The sequence below is a fragment of the Schistocerca americana genome, chromosome 6 (assembly GCF_021461395.2).
Source record: "Schistocerca americana isolate TAMUIC-IGC-003095 chromosome 6, iqSchAmer2.1, whole genome shotgun sequence".
NCBI classification, from domain to species: domain Eukaryota; kingdom Metazoa; phylum Arthropoda; class Insecta; order Orthoptera; family Acrididae; genus Schistocerca; species Schistocerca americana.
In genome coordinates this window covers 422307434-422333631 of record NC_060124.1, presented here as the reverse complement: position 1 = coordinate 422333631, position 26198 = coordinate 422307434, and the positions used below count along the sequence as shown (strand labels likewise).

Sequence of the window (26198 nt, the reverse complement as noted above, 5' to 3'; positions counted from 1 at the left end):
GGGGAGGGGTTGTATTTTTGAAGCTAATATCTGTTAGTTATGCATACAGTGACTGCACATGTAAATTTAATGACCTGTGTTAGGTTGGTCATAGTTGTGAATTTTCCTCAAGCAATTCTGATCACTGGCAATACAAGAGGGCACCAGCTGTATCTGTCTCCCACCTGGAAGTTATTAACAGTTATTTCGAAGGAACATCCTCTTGATTGAGTGCAATATGACAACAAATATAAAAGCTCTGCATTCATATATTTCACCAAGGAAGTATAAAATGACATTTATTATCCTTTGACTTGAGAGAAGTTCACTCATAATAAACAGTAAAAAAAAAAAAAAATAATGTGAGTAAGACTTACTTACACACATTTGTGTTGTTTTAATGTGTCACTGCACTTTGTTGGTTCTGTACAAATTGTAAAGCTACAGTCTGTAGAAAAACTGCAACCAAATTCCAAATTAAGAGCCACTGTTGCTTGTCCCCATTGAGTGATGTTGGCAGCTGGAGGCAAGGGAAGAATTCTTCCATTCAGGCGAATATCATCCACACAGCCTGTAGGGAAGAAGAGAAGAAGGAAGTACTAGAAACAAAAGTGATGGCCTTTTTGTGATTATTTTAACTTGTGAAGCTGTGCTACTAGTTACTGTTAGTTTTAATCATTGTTGTTGTTGTTGTGTTCTTCACTCCAGAGACTAATTTGATGCAGCTCTCCATGGTACTCTAACCTGTGCTAGCTTCTTCATCTCCAAGTAGTTACTGCAACCTACATCCTTCTGAATCTACTTAGTGTATTCATCTCTTGGTCTCCACCTACGACTTTTACCCTCGATGCTGCCCACCAATACTAAATTGGTGATCCCTTGATGCCTCAGAACATGTCTTACCAACTGATCCCTTCTCCTAGTCGAGTTGTGCCACAAATTCCTCTTCTCCCCAATTTTAATCAGTACCTCCTCATTAGTTATGTGCAAGCTTCTTCATCTCCAAGTAGCTACTGTGACATACATCCCTTTGAATCTGCTTATTGTGTTCATCTCTTGGTCTCCCTCTACTATTTTTACCCTTGACTCTGCCCTTCAATACTAATCAGTACCTGCTCATTAGTTATTGATCTACCCATTTAGTCTTCAACATACTTCTGTAGCACCACATTTAAAAAGCTTCTATTCGATTCTTGTCTAAACTATTTATCCTCCATGATTCACTTCCATACATGGCTACACTGCATACATATACTTTCAGAAAAGACCTCCTGACACTTAAATCTATACTCGATGTTAACAAATTTCCCTTCTTCAGAAACACTTTTCTTGCCATTGCCAGTCTACATTTTATATCCTCTCTACTTCAACCATGGTCAGTTATTTTGCTCCCCAAATAGCAAAACTCATTTACTACTTTAAGTCATTCCATAATCCTCATTTTACTTTTGTTGATGTTCATCTTATATCCTCCTCTCAAGACGATGTCCATTCTGCTCAATTGCTCTTCCAGGTCCTTTGCTGTCTCTGATAGAATTACAGTGTCATTGGAAAACCTCAAAGTTTTTATTTCTTCTCCATGGATTTCAATTCCTGCTCCGAGTTTTTCTTTTGTTTTCTTTACTGATTGCTCAATATATAGATTGAATAACATTGGGGATAGTCTACAACCACGTCTCACTCCCTTCCCAACCACTGATTCTCTTTCCTGCCACTTGACTCTTCTAACTATAATCTGGTTTATGTACAAATTGTAAATAACCATTTGCTCCCTGAATTTGACCTCTGCCACCTGAAGAATCTGAAAGAGAGTATTACAGTCAAAAGCTTTCTCTAAGTCTACAAATACTAGAAATGTAGGTTTGCCTTTTCTTAACCTATCTTCTAAGATAAGTCATATGGTCAGGATTGGCTTATGTATTCCAACATTTCTATGGAATGGAATCCAAACTGATCTTCCTCGAGGTCAGCTTCTACCAATTTTCCCATTCATTATTAGGAACTCGTGTTAGTATTTTGCAGTTGTGGCTTACTAAACTGATAGTTCAGTAATTTTCACACCTGTCAGCACCTGCTTTCTTTCGGATTGGAATTATTATATTCTTTTTGAATTCTGAGGATATTTTGCCTGTCTCACACGTCTTGCTCACCAGATACAGTTTTGTTATGGTTGGCTCTCCGAAAGCTATTAGTAGTTCTGATGGAATGTTTTCTACTGCAGGGGCCTTGTTTACACTTAGGTCTTTCAGTGCTCTGTCAGATTCTTCATGCAGTATTGTATCTCCTATCTCATCTTCCTCTACGTCCTCTCTTCCATTTCCATAATATTGCTCTCAAGTACATTGCCCTTGTGTAGACCCTCTATATACTTTTCCACCTTTCTGGCTTCCCTTCATTGCTTGGAACTGGTTTTGTATCTGAGTTCCTGATATTCAAACAAGTGGTTCCCTTTTCTCCAAAGGTCTCTTTAATTTTCCTGTAAGCAGTATCTATCTTACCGCTAGTGATAAATGCCTATACATTCTTACATTTGTCCTCTAGCAATCCATGCTTAGCCATTTTGCACTTCCTGTCGATCTCATTTGTAATTAACTGTAGCAAATTGTATGTCTTTGATGCTGAAATGACAAGAGATATGAAAGTACCTTGTTGAGGGGAATTAGAAAAAATGATGACCCATAAAAATCAGGACAGAAGGGCAAAAAGAAGGATAAGAAATGTCTTAAACATCAGGAAAACATGAAACTATCTTTCTAGCACAATTAACATTTTTGCTACATCCTCTTCCAGTTTCTGATTCTAATTTGAGTTTCCTACACAGGTTCATGCCTGGGTCTAGTCTAACGAATAATCTAAATTTAGCAGTCATTTCTGTGTACATTTTAGTATAAGAGATTATTATATGGTGTTATACATGCAACAAAATGTGAAGAATTACCATTTCTGTAGTCAGAGTAAACTTCTATCGTATTTATGCCTGTATTCTCTGCCCTCCCACCAGCATGAGCACCTTCTTGTTTATCAATGATGAGCCACTGATGCCCCTCAAAAAATGAGGTCTGATTGCGTCTTAAGAATTCGCCATCATCCAGTTGCAATATTGACAATGAACCATATCGTGAAACCTGAAAATTGAAAATTTGGTTCATCTGTGGTAAAGGTTATTAAAAGAGAAGCTCTTTTACTTATTATTTGCAATTACTCCTGTTTCAAAGTGAGTAATATTAAACCAAACTTACCTTTGCCATGTGCCAGTATCCATCATCAACAGAAATATAACATAAACAGATACTTTTTTCTTCAATACGTTTACTATTCAAGTTATAACGAAAATATAAATATCCATGTTGTATCTAGGAGGGAAGAGAAAAGTGTTTTGTTACTTAGAAAATAATTAAAATATATATCAGTATAATAGAATCTTACAACAATTGCAACTTAAACATGGTAATGTCACAATATACACCATTATTATGAAAATTATCTAGTGAATTTCTTCAACTGTTCATGAGTACATAAAAAACTAGATTGATGGAAGGACCAATAACATGGAAACCTACCTATTGTAGTGCATGGTATTTTGAAAACGTGAAGAGTATTGGTGAACAAACTGACAGGTATAGAAACCTTTAAGCAAATTACCTGTTTACAACTAAAGAAAGTGCAAAATTCCCAACCCCACACCACTGAACAAGCAATGCATTACTGTATACAAACCTCAAGTATATTACATTTTAAGGACAAATATAACAGTTCTGTTTGTGCTACACCAGACTAACTGAAACTCACTCAAAATACACATTTTAATATTATTATGTGTTAACATTTTCACAAATTTATATAACTGCCAGTTTGATAACTTAATAAACATTAAATTTATTCCATTTTAATAAATATTCGAAAAAAGAAATTATGTATCTCTTTGATTCAGTCCACACTTCACTACCCTGTTTTGTACCTCAATTTTGATTCTGTAGAGGAGGCATCTCAGAAATTTATGGCAACTTCATTCCAGTTAAACTATACACAATTAATTGAAAGAACACTTAAATATTAATACAGTTTTTACTGTATGTAAATAGCTATTTCTACACAATAAATTTGTGATCAACTACATCCTCCTAAACTCTTAAGTCTTTCTTTATCAAGTCTTCCACAGTGCTGTAACACCTCTGCAGTGATGTACCATTAGTAAGTTTCTTTTCAGTTGACATAACATTTTGTTTTGAATGGCCTTGTCTTGTAGGCTTGTAAATTGTATTCTGGTACACTGAATAGTCTGCGCACATAATTTATTTACTGTAATATGAATCATAATTTTTTCCGCATTTTTCTATTCATGTCCTCAGTGATTATTCCACTAATCTGTCCTTTGGCAACCTTTATCTTAAGAAGGGCCAGCAGATTGGTTTCATTTTTATCTGACCCCATTTGCGTTGACGGTTCTCCAATCCTGCTATCAGTGGAGGAGACTTTAAAGATCCAATAATAAACTGAGAAAACTGGTTTTGAAAGAGGTGGATGTGACAAGACATTCAGATGCTTTGGCAGTTGTCATGCAGGTAATGTAAAACATTCTGATACAGTTCGAATGTAACCAAATAAAAGATATCATGTAAGTCACACTCACATGTGAATATCCATTACCTTGAGTGATTCCAAATTCCTGCATTTGTTTACTCGACAGTACCTTCCACTGAAGGTTTGTCTTTTTACTCAAAAAGTGACATTATTTGTATTTTTAATTCAGGGATTGTAATACTATGTAAATGACAAACCTCAAGGATGGCATACTCCAGAGACTGTTGATCAGACAGACCAAATAATTCACCATCCTTTTCCTCTGTCCTGAATCTGAGCTGGATAAAAGTTGTGAAGTGCCCAATTTCAAATGAGAGTGCAAACTTGACGTAACTGTGAGGTAGAAATGTGACAGGTTGTGTTGGTGAAGAGCAACTTGGACCCCTCCACCCAGCATCACACCAACACCATGGTTCTCTGGCTGTAAGGTCTGCTTGGCAGGTCCCATGTCCAGAGCAGTCCAGATTGCTGCATGCAGGCTTTGTATGAGAACAACCAGTTACTGTGCCCAATGACAGCAGTACATCAGACAAGTCCAAAATCTGTGGGTAACAGTGAGAGTCAGGAGTATTTGTTCACACAATCTGAATACTTAACAGTCACACACATATTTAAAATTGTTATAATAATTAAGTTATGTTGCAGTTGAACGCCATTACACTGTATACTGAGCAAATACACACTATAGCAAAATCAAAAGCGAGAGGGAACTGTGTTATAACATCAAATTGTATTCTTAATACATGCCTGAGTGCAAAAGGCATTTCCTTTGAATTTTATTTCGTTAGTTGTGAACATACACTGATCAGCCAGGACATTACGACCACTGACTTAACAGTCAGTATGTTCAGCTTTGGTATGAATAACAGTGGCAGCGCATCATGGCATGGAAGCAATGAGGCCTTGATAGGTCATTGGAGGGAGTTGACATCACACCAGCACATACAAGTTACCTAAATCCTATAAACTCCAGAGGCGGGGGGGGGGGGGGGGGGGGGGGGTGACAACCTCTAATGCCATGTTCAATCATATCTCAGATACATTTGATCAGCTTCAAATCTGGTGAGTTGGAAGGGCCAGCACATCAATTAGAACTCCTCACAGTGTTCCTTGAACCACCCACCACACTTCTGGCCTTGTGAAACAGCGCATCATCTTGCTGAAAAATGCTGCTGCCATCACGAAACATGATGGTCATGATGGGGTGCACGTGGTCAGCAACCAGTGTACAATACTCCTTGGCCATTGTGGTCCCTTGCACAAGCTCCACTGGACCCATGGATGCCCAAGCGAATATTCCCCAGAGCATAAGAGAGCTGCCGCCTGCTTATCTGCGTCATGCAGTACAGGTCTCAAGGAGTTGTTCCCCTGGAAGATGACGGATTCGTGTCCTTCCATCAGCATGATGAAGACAGTATCAGGATTCATCAGACCACGCAATGTTCTGCCATTGTGCCAATGTCCAGTGCCAAAGGTCAGGGGCCCATTTCAGTCACTGTTGCTGATGTCATGATGTAGGAAGTAGGTTACAGTACGCTTGTTCGCCCACTGCTTGAATACTGCTAAGCAGCGTGGGATCCGTACCAGGTAGGGTTGAGAGAAGAGATAGAGAAGATCCAACGGAGAGCAGCACGCTTCGTTACAGGATCATTTAGTAATTGCTAAAGCGTTATGGAGATGATAGATAAACTCCAGTGGAAGACTCTGCCGGAGAGACGCTCAGTAGCTCGATACGGGCTTTTGTTAAAGTTTCGAGAACATACCTTCACCGAAGAGTCAAGCAGTATATTGCTCCCTCCTACGTATATCTCGCGAGGAGACCATGAGGATAAAATCAGAGAGATTAGAGCCCACACAGAAGCATACCGACAATCCTTCTTTCCACGAACAATACGAGACTGGAATAGAAGGGAGAACCGATAGAGGTACTCAGGGTACCCTCCACCACACACCGTCAGGTGGCTTGCAGAGTATGGTTGTAGATGTAGATGTTAACATTGGCACATGCATGGGTTATTGGCTTCGGAGGTCCATCCTGAGGAGTGTTCGGTGCACTGTGCGTTCGGTGCACTGTGTGTTCAGACACACTTGTACTCTGCCCACTATTAAAGTCTGATGTTAATTCCATAACAATTTGCCGACCTGTCCTGTTTTCCCAGTCTGATCAGCCTACAACATCCAACAACTGTAATGAGGGGTGGCTGCCCAACCCCAAGATGTCTGTACATGGTTTCATCTTGGTTTTGCCACCTGTTGAAGACACCACAGCACTCCTCCAACATCTAACAAGTCACGTAGTTTCTGAAATGCTCATGTTGAGCCTCTGGGCCATTGCAATCTGGCCTCAGTGAAACTCAGGAAGATTGTGCACCTTTCCCATTCAACACACTGACAGCATGCTGACTGTTACTACATACACGGTGTGTGTGTCTGACTAGCAGTCATTCCTCACCAGATGATGCTGCTATTGCCTGGGTGGGGTTACATCAATAGAAGGTGAATGGTCATAATATTCTGGCTCACCAGTGTAATATAATGTACAGATGGACAAAGAAGTATTATTCCTCAGTGTTCATCGAATCTGTATATCTCTTCTTTAAAGAGGTGGTTAAGTACATGATTTATGCATGAAATAACAAGGACTGTTGAGGGAGAAGGGCAGTAAATGATTGAATGGAAAATTTGCTACAGAAAATAAATAACAGTGTTACATTAGACTGTTAGCTGACTGATTGGTTCATTCCTTATTTGTACCATATACCTGTTAAGTACATAATTGTGCAGGTGGCATGAGACAATTCAATTGTATTACAACAAAATAAATTGCTATTTACAGAATAAACAAACATTACATATTCACTTCTCTTAGGTGGGATCCAGTCACATAAAACTTTTTAAATGACATTACAATCACCTTTGATGTAAAACTGTATATTTATAAAATCCACTATTGCAATTTCAGCTATTCAGCCATGCAGCCATTATCAATTTAGCACATGTCAAAACCTGAAAAAATATTTGACTTTTAAATATGTTGTTTTCATGTCCATATGTTGGTATTTAATGTCACTGCTGTAACTACTCCCCCCACCCCTCCAAACCTAGTTTTCAGGCTCCTAGTCCTCCATCCCACTGGTTGCACATCACCCATTAACTAGAGTAACTAAACCACCAGGACTGCAATTACCCATAAGTGAAGAACATCCAATTCACAGTCCTTCCCACCTCTCACAAAAGGGGTATTATGCTGCCCTTGAAATCTCCAAAATATTGTGGTTCAGCCTTATGCTACATCCTCACTCAAACACTTGACACACAGATTATAGCCCTGTGGAAGATAATTAGGCAAAATTTGTCTTATGTACCCACCCTGTACTACATCCCATTCCAACCCTAACACAGTCCTACCCACAGCTCTATCAGTGTCAGGACCACCAACTCTGCTATACCTTCTGTAGAGTCTTTTATTGTGGGCATGACCACTGACTAGCTGTCCACCCGAATGATTAGCCGCCATGATATTGTGACCAAGAACAGAGTTGAGTGCCCAGTGGAAGTACACTATGCAGCATGCAGCACGCTCTACTTCAACGGCTGCTTCACAACTGTACCATATGGATCCTACAGCTTCTCTGAACCTTGCAGATGGAAACTGTCCATACAACACTTGTTCATTGCCACAATCCGCGTGACCTCAATCTTCATTAGTCCGTGTCCCACTACCAGTTCAACCTCTGTCCCCACTACCCTTGCTTCACCCATACTACATACACACCATTCTCTCCTTTATTCTTCCTCATCCTCTGTTCTATCTGCTGCTTCCCAGTTCAGTCCTCCACATCACAGTGTGCAACGTGTACATCCCCTTTACCTGTGCTGGAGTGAGCACACAAAAGCTATAAGCCTATGTCATCTTTTCTTTTTCCATTATATACATTATATTCCATCCAGGACTTTCAGTTATCATATTAATTTTATCAAATTCTTGAGATTGCCCAATTTTTAGTGACTTAATTACATTCACAGTCCCTTTAACAGAGCATGGAGTAGTTATAATTTGGTTGTTTGTATGTGGCATAGACATTTCTTACCTCATGTACTCTACTGCTTTGTACCTTGAACTGCCCATGACAATTTCTCAAGTTTTGCTGCTAACGAAAAATAATGTCAAAATGTACTTCTTAGGGGTATAATACAGAAATAATTGATAAAAGGAACAGAAAACAAGTAAAAACTGTATAATGTTTTTTTAAAGCTGTTAAAATATTAGTACATATAAAAGAAGAGTGGTCAAATTTGAAGAGAGCTGATAATATAGTGTCAAATGTGTTCCTATTAGAGTTTTCTTATCTGCTGAACATATCCTAAGGTTCCTTCCTACACATGTTGTAAAGTTAAATTGCTTTGTTAGTTACTTGTTCCATGGATCATTTTGCGTGGTACTTCATAATTATGTTGAATGAATAATTTTACATTCACAGTGAAAATTAATTAATATGTATGGTTACATTCAGAACACCACTTCCAAGTTTTTTTCCATAAAAAGGAAAAAGCTATACAGATGTGAGTTAGCTATTCCTACTCCACACCTTTTACACATTACAATAATTGAAATTCTTCTATGGAATAGAAGAAGTTCTCAAGGAGAAACTTTCTCAGTTTGTTATCAAATTTTACTCTGTTGTCTATCAGACATTTTACATTGCTGAGTAAGTGATAAAAAAATTATTGTTGTAGCATTGTACATCTCTTTTTGTGCTAAAGACAACCACAATGTGGGGTAATGAATGTAATTTTTCATTTTGGTATTGTAATTATGTGCCTAATTGTTCCTTTTGAACAGCAATCAATTATTTACAACAAACTTCATGAGGAAATAAATATACTGCGAGGCAGTACCGTATTTACTCAAATCTAAGCCACACTCGAATCTAAGCCGCACCTGAAAAATGAGACTCGAAATAAAGGAAAAAAAAATTCCCGAATCTAAGCCGCACCTGAAATTTGAGACTCGAAATTCAACGGGAGAGAAAAGTTTTACGCCACACCTCCAAATCGAAACAAAGTTGGTCCATTGCAATATGAGACACAATTTAGGTCGAATGAATGACGATACGCCTACAGTAGTTTGGTTCGAGTTGTAAGCTTAGCAGTTAAGCTTTACCAGGTAGCCATTGCTATGCGTCAGACGCTCCGTCTGTATTTGTACGGGTACCCTCTCTTTTTCACGTGCTTCATCTGGTTTGAATCAATTGCTTATTTTGCTTTGATCTGATAAGTGTCGTTCTCTTTGTTATAGATGTTTACGTCACTCTAAGCTGAAAATGCATTACTGTACTGTGTCATGCATTGTTTGTTGCATTCTGATAGTGCGTATTTACGACCTGTCAGTGCTCGCAGCATGGCTTGCTTTTGTGCGCGCTACTGCCGCTTACAATTAAAAAAAAAACAAAGAAAGAGAGGAATCGTCTCATTAGCGAAACAATGGCAAGAGAATGCTATTTGTTGTTACTTACACTGCTGCTTTCTTTGATAATGATCAACAAGAACCAAATAATAGACTGCGTATGATAGAACATGTTCTGAACGAGAGTTAGGCGAAAATTTTTCTCCGTTTGAAAATCTTTGCGGCCGCTTCTTTAGTACATCAAATTCTGCACAGAAATTAGAGTCATCTTAGATTTAAAAATCTAGTCAGTTGCCGTGCTTCATTTCTGACTGTATCACTACTAGGCATAAGAATAATATGAATATAAACATGACACGATATGTATATTCTTCCGTGTTTGCTGTTGTCTCACTCTAGTTTCGTAGTTTATTAGGCAGACAGGATTTAAATGAGATAGCAGCAAACACAAAAGAATACATGCCAAAATGTTTATATTCGTATTATTTTTATGGTGAAGAGAATACTGTATGTGATTCACTTTTCGTCAGGTTCTTATTAGCAACCATCACTTCTCACAGGTAGGAAAAAATTCAGAACGTAGAGTTGGCCATATTGACAAACATCCCAAACAGTCTTGCCAGTCGGATTTTCATAGTACATTGTAATTCTGCTACATTCGAAGATGAACAATGCGGAATTTATATTTACTTCGATGGATAATGTATGAGAATGCAGTGGTCGAAACTTGGGGTGGAGAAAAAAAGCTCGTCTTCCACCTTTTTTTTTAAATTTATTTACTGACGCAGAGGTTCTGGCACCAGTATTTATCTTTGTGCCTACAAAGCATGCCTGTGTAGCGCTACATATATTCGACGGCAGAACTTCCGCTTGCTTTGCACTCGATTCTAAGCCGCAGGCGGTTTTTCGGATTACAAAAACCGGAAAAAAAGTGCGGCTTAGATTCGAGTAAATATGGTAATCAGATTGTCCAACTCCTTAACCAGACATCTACAAGATGATCATAGGGCATCACTACGTATTATTCTTACAGAACATTTTTGTACAAAGAAGACTTTTTTCTTAAAGATGAAACCATGGAAATTCAAGGATGGACTAACAATACTGTGAAAAGAATAGTTGCTACTCACAATACACTGGAGATGCTGAGTCAACATATCCACCACAGGGTGAGTAGCAATTATCCTTTTCATAATATTGTTTCTTAAAGATGAGTTACCTCAAGACATTATTCCATATGACATTACTAAATGAAAATATGCAAAATATGTCAACTTATTGATTTGTCTCTTCCCACAATTTACAATGATTCTAAGTGCAAATAAGGCTGAAATAAGTTGTTTTAGGAGGTCAAAAAAAGTGTTTTTCCAGTTTAAATTCTCGTCAAACTGGACTAATCCTAAAAATATTCAAGTTTCCAAACTATTTATTATTTCCTCTTCACATGTTACACTTATCATTGGTGTAGTACCTCTCAATATGAAGAACTGAATATATCATGCCTTTTTAAAACTGAGGGTCAGACCATTCACAGAAAACCTGTCAATGGTACTTTTACAAACCTTGTTTACCATTTCTTCTATTTCTGACCATATGCTTGGACAGATTACAATACTAATGTCATCTGCTAAAAGAACTAATTTTGCTTGTTGTATACGAAATGGAAGATCTTTTACATATGTGAGGAACAGTAGTGGACCTAAGATTGATTTCTTCCCAGGCAGAATTATGTCCTGTGACTATCCTGCTTGAATTATAAATTTTTGCATTCTTTTGGTTAGATGTGACGTTATCCACAGGTTGGCTATACCATCAGTTTCATAAAACATCAGTTTATCCAGAAGAATACTATGATTCACACAATCAAAAGTCTCAGAGAGGTTGCAGAACATACTAACTGGAGCTATTTTATTATTGAATGCTTGTAAAATCTGGTGAGTACATATGTAAATGGCATTCTCAGTAGAGCAACCCTTCTGAAACCCAAAACTATGATTTGCCATGGATATGGCTGTTACTACAGTGAGATACTATCCCAAAATACATCATCTTTTCAAAAATTTTGGAGAATGATGTAATCAGTGAAACAGATTGGTAGTTATTGACATCTCTCTAATCACATTTTTAAAGAGGGCACAGTTCAGTCTCTCTGGAAAAATGCATTGAGTTAGTGATACATTATATATTTCAGATAAGACTGGGCTTATTACATGGGAACAAAATTGTAGTACTGTTTTGGAAACACCATCAAGAGCAGATAAGCTTTTATTTTTGAGAGAATGTATAAGCTTCTTAATTCCAGAAGGAGAAGATGGTGTACATTCATATGATTTAATTTTATGAAAGTTACATTTTCAGCGTACTGCTGTGACTTTGCTCCTGAACTGCAACTGTGTAGGCTGCAGATCCCTTGATTTGGACCACATAGTGGCTGGGTTTCAGGTTCCATTGAATAGGTCAGGAGTCCACTACATGCAGGAAGCAGCTGCACAGGTAGCATGGGCTGTGTGGTGAGGACTGAGTGGTTTTTTAGGTTAGAGGGTCTTGGGGAAAAATAATAAAGGCTTCAGTCTCAAAGGGTGCAGGACAAATGTAGGTCCAGGAACCATTGGTATAACAGTTGTAAATTAGCATAGCTGTGTTGGGAAACTACCAGAGCTCCAAGTGCTAATAGAAAGCACCTGATGCTCAAATTGTTATATGCAGTGAAAGCTGTCTAAAGCCAGAAATAAGTTTAGCCAAATTTTTTTTAGGATCTGATGGCATTCAGAAAAAATGGGCTACACACAGTTGGCAGTTGTGTGTTTACTGTTCTTATAAAAAGTTTATCTTGTAGTGATATTGAAGTAGGCAATCCCTCTGAGCCAGTGGTGGCACTAGGCAAAAACTGAATTTCAGCAATGAATCAACTTTATGAGGCCTCTTTAACTTTTGAGCCAGAAAGAAAATTAAATTAAATGAACTGAATTATATGCTAATAATAATTACATACAAATTTTATTATTATAAAATACTAGGATTATTGCAATGACAAAAATTACATTAAACAACCACACATTAAAATAAACAAAACTTCTGGCTTTTCCCCTCATTGAATTTTTTTTAAGATTATGTCATAGCTAATACCAACTGTTATTTCTGCTTCACTTGATAGTACTGAACACAGATAGTATTTCTTGGCGCATTCTGCTTGTTAAGTATGTCTTAATCAATTTTAATTTTGAGGAACTTCTCTCAGCAGAAACTGTATTGAGCACAAATGTGAGCACTATTCTGATCGTTATGTAAAGATTTGGATATACTTCTCCTAAATTATTTTCTAGTATGTACTGAATAAGTTGTTTTGCATCTTTGATTGAGTCCTGTAGGTTGGATTTTAAAAGTTGGAGTTCCTCATAAAGTTTGAAAGGCTGTATGTCACTATTTTCACTTTATTGGAAGTATTGTACTTAATCACTAAAATGTTTGTGAAGGTTTTCCTTGGATAACAATTTAAAATAATTCGTATCATAAATTAAACCACATCATTCAAAATATTCATTGAACACTTTGAATTGACATTTGGTGTCAATTACAAAGACCAACAAAAATTTTTTAAAAACTTTTTTTACTTTGATAGCTGATCTTTATAGATTTTTATGACCTGAATCCAAATCTAGCCTTAGTTGTTTTGTATCACCCATAGTTTTCGAGCAACATGCTTTTTACTATACAGTATAAGAATCCTATGCTGAATGGTAAATGGGGAAATTAATGAAACGCTTTGTTACAACATAAACATGGTTTGTATTTACAGTAAGCTACTTAAAACGATGATGTGTGTTAATAGAGGTTTTGCTTGTCGGCTGGAATTGGTTTGTATTTTATTTCTCTTTTTTCTTTGAAGATTCTTGTGTAACTTTTTCTACAGTGAGTCACTGCCAAACTTCTCGGTGAAGTGACCAACAGTAGTCTCCCATCATGTTGGTGTTCCAAGAGCCTTGGTAGCATTTTTCCATCACTTTACTGTCCTGGTGAAAAAGCTCTCCTTGTTGCTCACTATCATCTCCCATGTTTTCTGGGAGGTAATCAAGGTGACTGTTCAAAAAGTGAACTTTCAAGCTCATTAAACATCCTAAAGTTTTAAACTTCTTTAACATTGTAGCTATAATAGAAACATATCCTGAGTCTTTTTCATGTCCTAAGAACCTTGAAACAACTTGCTTGAATGATACCCATACTTCTTTCTCGTTTAAGGTCATTGTGGATTCAAAGTTAACATCAAACATCAATTTTCTAATGTCAGCTCTGAAAAAAAACGCTTTGTTTTAGTTCATCTTTTGAAAGCTGTGGAAAGTTTTGGCAGAGATACTTAAAACATGATCCGTCTTTAGGTAAAGCCTTTACAAACTGTTTCATAAGGCCTCACTTTATATGTAGAGGTGCTAGGAGTATGTTTTTTGGATCTCAAGGTTTTTGCGTAGAATGTTCTTCTCACCAGGTTTTAAAGACTCCCTCACAGGCCAGTTCTTTCTGCAACAGTGTTGATCCCTAGCCCTACTGTCCCATTCACACAAGAAACATGGAAATTTGGTAAAGCCACCTTGCTGACCAAGGAGCATGCATGTTACTTTTAGATTGCCACATATCATCCAACCATGAGCAGAATAGCCTATTTTATTTAGCACTATTTCTAGGGTTTAATAGCTTTTTTCGTATGTAAGATAGGTATAGATACATACATGTTACCATTGTTTAATAAAACAGCCTTTAAACTAGTTTTGGATGAATCAATAAACAGCCTCCAGTCTTCCTTTTTGTATTCAATATCAAATCCATTCATTATACCGGGAATGTCTGAGCAGTACACTAAATCACCTTCTTGTTGAAAAAACTTGGAAAATTGCTTCTCTGTCTTCCTATTTATGTTTATGCTTGTTCCAACTGCCAATAAGTTCTTTTCTTTTAATCTAGAGCCAAGCAATTCAGCTTTTTCTTTCGCTGAGCCCAGATCCCTAACCAAATCATTAAGCTCAGTCTGAGTTTCTGTATTACAATGGAATTCATCATCATTTGGTTCATCTAAATCACATTGTACATCAGAAAATACTTCTGTTGGAATAGAATTTAAATCATCTGTTGGTTCAGGAACTGGCAAATCTACACCATGCCCTGCTGGTCGGATGGTGCGGAAGGTTATGGTAGCTTATTATCTTCTTGTTTTTCATTTTATGTCCAGTAATAACAGCACTGCAAAAGTAGCAATCATCAGAATGATTTCTTGGCTCCCTCCATATCGTAAAAACAGCCAATCTAAAGGCTTTTTATCCTTTTTGGACCATTTTCTCAGATCTTAAACACACACATAACATATCTTATATGGCGCCCAAGTTTAGATCCAAAGTATGATAGATAACCTTTTTCAAAAAGTCTGTAACGTTTCTTTGGCGTTTTTTAATCACAAATTCACCACAAATATAATAAAAAACTCTCAGCAGAATTTTTACAACCACGATTAGAATTGTGCTGAGCACATGTACAGAAAATGGGACAGTGAGGTTAGGTTGATATAAACAATACACCATCTCAAACAGTCCATGGGTGGTCTGCCAGTCCATAGTGTCCAACAGGCACAGTATTTCAGCAATCAGAAATGTCGCCATCGTCAGATGCTCTGACGAAGGTTCACTTCATCGGCACATCTGATGATGGTGACATGTCTGATCGCCAAAATATTGGCATGTTGGAAACTATGGACCGGCAGTATACCCATGGATTGTTCAAACAAGAAATACACCGGGAGAAACTGAAAAATTAATAAACACCATCTGTTAACCAAAAAATAGAATCGACGTTTTTTGCCAGCAAATGTTTTGCAGCAGTGCTACCAACAACATCTACGTTCATTAAACCTATTTTTAAAATTATTTTAACTATATATATGCTGGTACATTCTTTAAAAATGGCTTAATTTGATAAATTTAACTGTAAAATGTGAAGTAATGGTGGGTGATACAGTTTTTTAAGTATCATAAACATAAGAATAAGGTATTTTCAGCAAAAAAGTTTTTCCATCGTTGGCCTGTGGTTATAGCATCTATCAGTGTGTCAAAAAAAGTAAATCTGTACTGCATTTCAGCAGATTGTATAGGTTCATCAGTTTGTTCATAACCAAACATTTGTTTTTTTTCTATGTTATTCTTTAAACTGAGACTAAATTACAAAATTACTTTTTTCTACAAACAATCAAGCTTCTGCAATGCTTGTTTCAAATCCTGTGTTACTGAATTCTTGAATCCAGTCACAAAATGAACGTAAAATATCAATAGTGACATTCAAGTTCACTTGAACCAATTGCTGTAGTTTACTTATATTATTGACACATAGTAAAATCCCCATACAACACATGTAGTGCAACAATAAACTCAAAAGTTAACATTTCCTTCAGACTGCTTTACAGTCGCTAATAAGTTTCCGAATCATCAATTTTGTTTTTCAGATCACTCACACTTTCGATGAAATATCACTTTTATGGCTCCAAATCTCCCATTGTGTTTCTGACAGAGGTTTCAATGTCAATTTCAATTTACTTTTTATAAGATCCTAATGCTTGCTTGATTTTCTTAAAAGCACATAAAGTTGACTGCTGAAGATGAAAACTGTGGTGTCACCGCCAGACACCACACTTGCTAGGTGGTAGCTTTAAATCGGCCGCGGTCCATTAGTACATGTCGGACCTGCGTGTCGCCACTTTCAGTGATAGCAGACCGAGCGCCACCACACGGCAGGTCTAGAGAGATGTACTAGTACTCGCCCCAGTTGTACGGATGACGTAGCTAGCGAAGCACACTGACAAAGCCTCGCTCATTTGCAGAGCAGATAGTTAGAATAGCCTTCAGCTAAGTCAATGGGTATGACCTAGCAAGGCGCCATAGCAATTGATAGTTATCGTATGAAGCATGTCTCATCAAGAACGATGTATACAAATGATGGATTAAAGTTAAGTATTCCAGCAGCTACGTACTTTTCTTTATAGCATTCATTACGTATCCTGTTTCAGACCTCACGCCATCCTGCGTGAGCTTAGCGCGTGCCTTTCGGCTACTTCCTTGGCGTGGCTGTCTTGCTACGCCACAACAAAAACATTTTAGCTGTTGTAGAAGTTTTAGTGGCATCTAGCAAAAGAAAATTCCAACAATGGCATCTGCGTGGCATGAACAACACTCGTGTATTATGAGTATTCTTGTTCTAACACCTTTCTTAATGCCAACCATATTGGCACTGTTATCATATCCTTGTTCTCAACAGTTTTGGATATCTAGACCATTATTTTCTAGTTCCTTTAAAATGGCGTTTGTTAAATACTCTCCCACTGCTTCTATTATGGCAATAAACCCAATGAAATGTTTCTCTATCTCTCCAGTTGAGGAATTAAAAATCTTAATATTATTGACATTTGTTCAACATGGCTCAAATACCTGGTACAATTGAGAATGGAGGCATAACATTTTGCTTGTTTGACTCTGTTTATAATTTCATTGATAGCAGATTTGGACATTAATGTAACTAATTCATTTTGTGTGTCACATCTCAGATAATGCTGACAAAGTTCCTTTTTGTTAATACACTTCAAGTGCTCTTTTGGTGTTACATCATAATTGGATAACAGTTGAAATAGATCTATAAAATTTCCACTGCTTCTGCTATCATTCAGGTTAAGGGATTCGCAATGCCAGATCATGTGAAACTAAGTATTCTATAATATTGATCAATCTTTTGCTCAATTTATACCAATAATTTTGGGGTCCCCTACTCAGTCTCCCGTTTTTCTCATATATTAGTCTTCCATATTTGATTCCTTTACAGGATTCCAACCATCTAATCATGAACTCCATATGTCATTGACTTTGTTCATGCCTTTGCAATATACTACTCAGATCTTTCCAGTCACAACATCCTTCTTTTACCATCTGTATATGCAAATGTGAAAAAAGTAGACATGAAAAGCAATAAACTTTGTCTTGAGATATGGAGTACGCTAACCATCTGCAATGTTGCTTTTCACCATTACTCAATTTTCTAGTAAAATGAAATTTAGTAAAATGTCTTTTATTTGCATCTTTGGTGTAACTTTTATCAGGTTTCTCTAGGTTCTGTTGGGGACCATTTTGAATTAAATCATGATGCTGCGAATCTGTTACTGGAAATACCTACTCTCCTGGATCTAATTCTATAAATGACTCTCTTATACAAACAGTTTGCTCTTGATTATCACTTTTGAAGTCTTTATTTGGCTCACAATCTCAGATCACAGCAGTTTCACCTGCTCTGATGCTATATGAGAGAGGGTGACACATTCATTCAACCCTGAAGCAGGTTCTGTTTCAGAAACTAAAGACTCTTGGATAAGAGCTTCATCAGAGGCCTCTGGAGCAGTAACACCTTAAGTTTTCTTAAGAAATTTCATCATACTCAAACTCATAGCTTGATTGGATATAATTGTCTCAGTGTTTTTTTTGCTTTCTGATGCACCGGATTCCCATTTTCTCCCTATTTCTCTGTCTCTTGAGGGTCTTCCAGGCATGTTGGTCTAAAAAACATTTTGTGCTTAGTACATTGATAAGTACAGTAGGGTACTTAAAGTACTCAGTGTCATAGTACAGAGTGAATAGGCTGTGTGATTATCATAGATGGCAGAATATTTTTTTTATTCTGTCATGTGTCATACCAGACAAATAAATACACGAAGAAATGTATTTGTATATTGATTTACCGTAGGATGGGGTTCCTTTAGTATGTATGGCTGAAACTGATACAACCACACCTTGAGAGATAAAAGACTTGTTCACTTGTACCAGTTCAATAATTTGAAAAAAGAGTAAGGTGTCACTTGGCAGGATTGGTTTTAGAGAGCTGACATTATTGGCCAAGACAATGCTCCTGCCTGTATTGTGTCTTCCACAGAGCATTGTTGCATCTGCTTGTTTTTGAACTGAAGTGTCAATTCAGAAAAACTGTGCATACCAATTGGGTTTTTTAATATGGTGTAAAGAAAAGTAAGTATATTTTCCATTTTACCTGCATCTTTCTTTATTATGGTGATCAGCTTCCTGTCTAAGAATATAATTTAATAATTTGTTTTACAAAACATTTTTAGTCTGTAAGAATGACTTTACAACAAAGTTCCATGTGTTACTGCCGTCTAGTGTGCCTGTGCTGATTCACAACAGCTATATTCCATATGAATCATGTAATGTAATAGGCCTATCAGTACCAGTCTGCAGTCCCAAATTTGTATTCTTGGTGCACTGCCACGTAGGTGTACAACTTAGATGCCACATAGGTGTACAACTTAGAGGCATCTTGTAATGGGGCCTAACTGTCATAATGTTGCCAGACAACCCTAGATAAATACTGCTACATTCATATGTAAATACAAACAGACAAGTAATTGGCTACAATTTTAACAGCTTCAACAACATTTTTTGCTAGGTCCTCACAGGCATAAGGCCATCTGTGATCTCCAATGGGTATCGCTGTCGCTGCTGTCATTTACTATGGCCAGAGGTAATTCTTGGCAACCGAAATAAAATAATTATTGGATCCTTTTACCAAACTCCCAACTCAGATGATACATTTTCTGAAAGGTTAAAAGAAAATTTAAGTTTAATTTCAAACATGTACTTGACTCATAGAAGTATAGCTGGTGGTGGCTTTAATTTACCCTCAACATGTTGGCGAAAATACATGTTCAAATCCAGAGGTTTGCATAGAACATCATCCAAAATTGTGCTAAATGCATTCTCTGAAAATTATTTAGAGCAGTTAGTTCATGAGCCCATGTTGTTAAAACACACTTAACCTCTTAGCAACAAATAATCCAGAGCTAATGACAAGCATCAAAACTGGTACAGGGAATAGTGAACGCAGAGTTGTCATAGCGAGACTGAGTATTGTAACCCCCAAACCCCCCAAAAATAACTAAAAATATACCTATTCAAAAAATTAGATAAAAATTCACTTGATGCCTCCCTGAGAAACAATCTCCACTTGTTCCAAATTAACAATGTAAGTGTATACCAAAAGTGAATTGAATTCAAAGAAATAGTATCAACAGAAATTGAGAGATTTATTCCAAATAAATTAATGAACGATGGAGTTGATCCACCTTGGAACACAAAACGGGTCAGAACACTGTTGCAGAAGTAATGAAAAAAGCATACCAAATTAAAACAAATGCAAAATCTCCAAGTTAGGTGATCTTTTACAGAAGCTCAAGATTTAGTGCAGACTTCAATGTGGGGTGCTTATAATAGTTTCCACAATAAAACTCTGTCTCAAAACCTGGCAGAAAATGCAAAGAGATTTTGGTTGTATGTAAAGTAGCCTAGCGGCAAAACACAGTTAATGCCTTCCCTGTGTGATAGCACTGGAAACACTGTTGGCAACAGTGCTGACAAAGCAGAGTTATAAAACACAGCCTTCTGATATTTCTTCAGCAATGAAGATAAATTAAATATTCCAGAACTTGAATCAAGAACAACTGCCGATGTAAGTAGCTTGCAAGTAGATATCCTCAGAGTCACGAAGCAACTTAAATCACTTAATAAAATCAAGTCTTCTGATCCAGACTACAAACTGATTAGGTTCCTTTCTGAGTATGCTGATGCAATAACTCCATACTTCACAATCATATACAACTACTTGCTCGATGAAAGATCCATATCCAAAGACTGGAAAGTTTCACAAGTCACGCCAACATTCAAGAAAGGTAGTAGGAGTAATCCACTAAATTACAGTCTCATATCATTAATTTTGATATGCAGCAGGATTTTGGAAAATATATTGTGTTCGAACATTATGAATTACCTTGAAGAGAACAGTCTATTGACACACAGTCAACATGAATTTAGAAAACATTGTTTTTGTGACATGCAACTAGCTCTTTACACACACAAACTGTTGAGTGCTACTGACAAGGGATTTGAAATTGATCCTGCATTTATAGATTTCCGAAAGGCTTTTGACACTGTACCACACAAGTGACTTGTAGCGAAATTGCGTGCTTATGGAATATTGTCTCAGTTGTGTGACTGGATTCATGACTCCTGTCAGAGAGGTCACAGTTTATAGTAACTGATGGAAAGTCACCGAGTTAAACAGAAGTGATTTCTAGCGTTTCCCAAAATAGTGTTGTGGGCCCTCTGCTGTTCATTATCTATATAAATGATTTAGGTGGAAACCTGAGCAGCTGTGTTAGGATTTTTGCAGATGATGTTGTCATTTATCATCTAGTAAAGTCATTAGAAGATCAAAGGAAATTGCAAAACAATTTAAAAAGGCTGTCTGTATGGTGTGAAAATTGACAATTGACCCTAAATAAAGAAAAGTGTGAGGTCATCCATATGAGTGCTAAAAGAAATCCATCAAACTTCAGTTACACGATAAATCACTCAAATACAGAGGCCATAAATTCAACTAAATACCTAGGAATTAAAATTAGAAACAACTTAAATTGGAAAGAACACATAGAAAATGCTGTGGGGAAGGTGAACCAAGGACTGCGTTTTTTGAGAGGATTGCTTAGGAGACTGCCTGCATTATGCTTGTCCATCCTCTTTTGGAGTACTGCTGCATGGTCTGGGATCCTTACCAGTTAGGATTAACAGAGTAAATTGGGAAAGTTTAAATGTTTTGCAATATCGTGGAATAGGGGAGAGTGTGACACTGACATTTGGGGTGGACATCATTAGAACAAAGGTGTTTCTCATAGCAGTGGCATCTTCTCACAACATTTCAGTCACCAACTTTCTCCTTGAAATGCAAAAATATTTTGTTGATGCTGGCCTACATATGGATAAATGATCATAATAAAATAAGGAAAATCAGAGCTCACGCAGAAAGATACAGGTGTTCATTTTTTTTTTTTTTTTTTTTCTGTGCACTGTTCGGGATTGGAATAATAGAAAATTATTGTGAAGATGATTCAATGAAAGCTCTGCCAGGCACTTAAGTGTGATTTTCAGAGTATCCATGTAGGTGTAGATGGTCTGTTTGTCCTTATGCTTTCTACTGTATTTAAGAAATGATTATTAAATGCATTTGCAACCTGTGTCTCATCATTTATAGCCCTCCCATTCAGTTTAATAGCAATTTTGTCTTGTTCTGTGACTGGATATCCTTCCTTTTGTTTCACTAAATTCCTTATAGCCTTAAGTCTGTTGTTGGAAATACTGATTTCTGACATCATGTGCATGTGCTTTGATTTTTTAATAATTTTTCTTAGTAATTTTGAGTAGTTTTTGTAGTGTGCAGCTACTGCAGGATCCCTACTTGTTCTTGCCAAAAGATACATCTCCCTTTTCTTTTAACAAGATACTTTAATCTCTCTAGTGACCATGGTTTTTGCATGGCTGTTTAATGTCCTTTCTGATTAGCTTATGTTAAAAAATTATGTAAATTTATCATGGAATAGGTTAAATTTTATGTTAGCATTTGGTTCACTACAAATTACATCCCATTTCATCTCTTGTAAGCTATTCTTAAAAGCATTTGTCCTGGAGTCATTGATTAATCTAACTGATTTCTACTGAGGAGTACACATACTGTAAGGTGCTATGTTATTTGAGGTGGTTCACTATTGTTCCCTCTATTGGGTTTGACTTCTTCCATTTCTTTTTCTTCTGCAAACTGTTCATATTGTCAAAAAACATCATTGGGAGTGGTGTCCACTAGTAATATTATGTAACTCAATAACCCTGGATATACATCAGTCATTTATCAAAGTATCTTTTGACCCTATGACTACAGTTTCAAATTATGCCAACTGATTATTTGCTTTTGATAAAACAAATTAATTTTTGAAAATACTATTTGTCCTTTATATTTAATGTATGAAACAACCCTCATTTCACATTCTAATGCATTTGTATGAGAGTGTCAATTTTATTTTTATTAAAAAAGTGGGACATCTTAAAAAATTAGGGAAAAAATTGGAACATTTAAGGAAGAAAATGGGACACAAATTGCAGTGACAAAATTTAATGGACATCAAACTTTAGCTTCGCATCATGCACTCAGATGACCCCAAATGATTTTTTACATTTATTCTGCAGTGCTGTCACTGTACTTTCAAATTTTGTGTCTTCGATCATGATTTTGTGAATATGTCATGGAAATCTGTTTCCAGATTGGGTTTGGGGGATAATGTGTATCAGCAAAGGTACTAGTAAGACCTTCAGCATGCTGAGCAAAGAGTGTGATTCCACTTGCCTTTTTAAATCTTGGCAAAGTTAAAGGAAGGTTCCTCTCTCACATCACATGTGCTGAGCTGCATGTTGTACCACTGGGTGGTCAAATTTTCTCTTGACCACAGTTTGGTGGTGGCCCTTCATACTGCTGGACAGTTGGTTGGTTGTCATACCAACATAAAAAGCTGTGCAGTGATTGCAGAAGAGTTGGTATATGACTTGGCTGCTTTCACAGGCGACCTTGCCTTTTCCGGTGGTCAAGGACAATCCTGTGACAGGACCAGAGCAGGAAGTGCTTGATGAGTAGTTTGGGCAGATCTTGCACCTGGTCTTCCACAGGCATATGATCCCTGTGACAAGGGGATGGGAGTGGGAATGGAAAAGAGATGGACTAAGATGTTGTGTAGGCTGGGTGGGCAACAGAATAATACTTTAGTAGGGTGGGAAGCATTTTGGGTGAGATGTCTCCCATTTTAGAGCATGCTGATAAATAATCTAAGCCCTGAAAGCTCTAATCGTGTACTGCTAGGAGCTCAACATTCCAAATTATACCTAATTACATTTGATGCAGCTACGTGCCAGTGGTATCACATTTTACAATTGTGATGTAATTTTGTTACTGAGTTTTATAAGTAGGCAATATTTCAAGTTTCTAAACACAGAAGTGAAGTGTTTCATTTACTTCAGAGACAGGAGGAAAATGCTCTATCTAGGCAGCAAAGACTGTGCTATTAGGGGAAAAAAGGTTGTAATCTGATTGGGTTCCATTTTAGGTCAGTGGACTATATCTAACATTTTCATCTTTTTATTTATTTATTTATTTGTCCATATAAATCTCTTTTACGGTACATATGTTGTACACAGGATATTGGACAGAAAACCTTTTTAGCTATTGGTTTTACAAATGTCAAACATACATTATTTAAATTTTTTATAACAAACTGGATAATACAGTTAATAATTACAAATATTTTTAAAATACTGTATATTTATAACTTATTTCTACAGTTAAAGATACAAATTACATTTTTTCTTGCATAAGATACTGTGAGATTGAATAGTAGCAGATTTTCAGAAGGTAGGCTGTCACAGACTTTTCAAAGCTCTGTAGTCAGGAAGAGATTTTATGTGCCTTGGTAATCTGTTGTAAAGTTTTGTTCCTGCATGATATACACCTTTTTGGCATGATGTGGTGTTACAATGATTAACATGTATGTCACTGTCTGATCTGGTACTGTAATCATGGACACTTTTGTTTTGAGGAAAAAGTTTTTCTTTCCTCAGTATGCTTTTTTTGACATGCATGACTACTTCCAATATATAAATGAAGGGAAGGGGTAGGATCTTTAGATCTTTAAAGAAAGGTTTGCATGGTTCTCTGCTGCTCACTTGTCTCATTATTCTTACAATTGCCTTTTCTTTCCTGAAAACTGTTATGGCCTGGTGTACATTTCCACAGAAAATGATACTGTGCTTCAGTATTGAATGTACACGAGAAAAGTGTACACCCCTAACTGTTTCTGCACTACTATTGTTACAAATAATTCTTACTACATAACTCATTTTTGCTAGTTTTGAATTTAGGGATGTGATATGAGTGCTCCATTTAAGATTTCTGTGGATATGAATCCCAAGAAATTTAGTTTCATTGGCAGCATTTTTATTTTGATCAGTGTTGAAATTCTTGAGTACTGGTTTTTGGGGATTAGCTATTGGCTTGTTTCTGGTAAACCATTCAGACACTCCTTTTGTAATATCTTTTGCAGATGCATTAAGATTTTCTTATTTATTCCCTTTAGTCAATACACTGGCATCATCTGTAAACAGTACTGGTTTAGAATCCCTAATGTGTGATGGGAAATCATTAATGTACACCAAAGAAAGGAAGGGGCCTAAAATGGAGTCCTGTGAAACACCATGACTGAGTCCACATGGTTCTGAAAGTTGTACCTGGAGTTCATTTCCTTCCATGTACTTAATTTCAGTTACCTGAGAGCAATATTACAAATATGATTTAATCCACTTATTTGACACACCTCTTACACCATACTGTTTGAGCTTCCTCAGGAGTGCAGAATGATCAATCACATCAAAAGCTTTTGTTATATCCAAGAATAAACCTGAGATATTTCTGTGGTTGTCCACTGCATTTAAGACATGGTTTGTCAGATTGAAAGTGGCTGTTTCAATTGATTGCTGTGGTTTGAAGCCATGTTGACATCCAGAAATAATATTATTCTTGTCAAAGAATGTAGTTAGTTTTGAAAGGAACATTTTTTCAATAATTTTTGAAAACCCTGACAATAGAGACATAGGCCTGTAGTTACCCATACATTGATGATCACCTTTTTATATAGGGGTATTACTTTTGCCATTTTCTGTTGCTGAGGGAAGACACCACATGATAAGGATGAATTGCATGTACCCACTAATGGTTTCACCAAATTTCAATGAATGTGAAACAATAAATACCAATGAAAGAATTCTTGAATTTTTACATGAATCCAAGATGATGATGTCATTTGTTGCTCTAACAGTAGTGACATTGTAAATGTCTACGCTACTTCAGCAGTAATGTTACAGTACAGAGAACAAAATAAGTCTGGAAAGCATATTTTGTACGAATTAAAATGTAAATATATGTCTAAAACAGTGTTTGATGTGAATGCAAAAACTATAGTGTCAGAATATTTTCTGCCAAAAACTTACCTGACCATTGTAATAAAGATTCCTTATACACCCTGTGAAGCCAACAGCACTTGGACTTGCATTCCATTTAAATGTTTCCTGTGATGTTTCATCCCAGTAAATGCCACCAATCTGCAGAGGGCTGTTTAAAGTCAGGTGCCCTCCAAATATTGGTAATTTCCCCTTAACCAGGCAACTTGTTCCATTGAAAAACGATGTTGTCATATTTTTTGTTTCCCTAACATCAGCTGATTTACAATAATCCAATATGAGATGAACATACTGTAACAAGAGATTTTGTTACATAAATATAC

General features: G+C 36.7%; 1 pseudogene; it reads right to left on the bottom strand.

The window, feature by feature from the left end:
- Positions 1-356: 356 nt before the first annotated feature.
- Positions 357-26198, bottom strand: part of LOC124620182 — a 219204-nt pseudogene continuing 193362 nt past the window's right edge.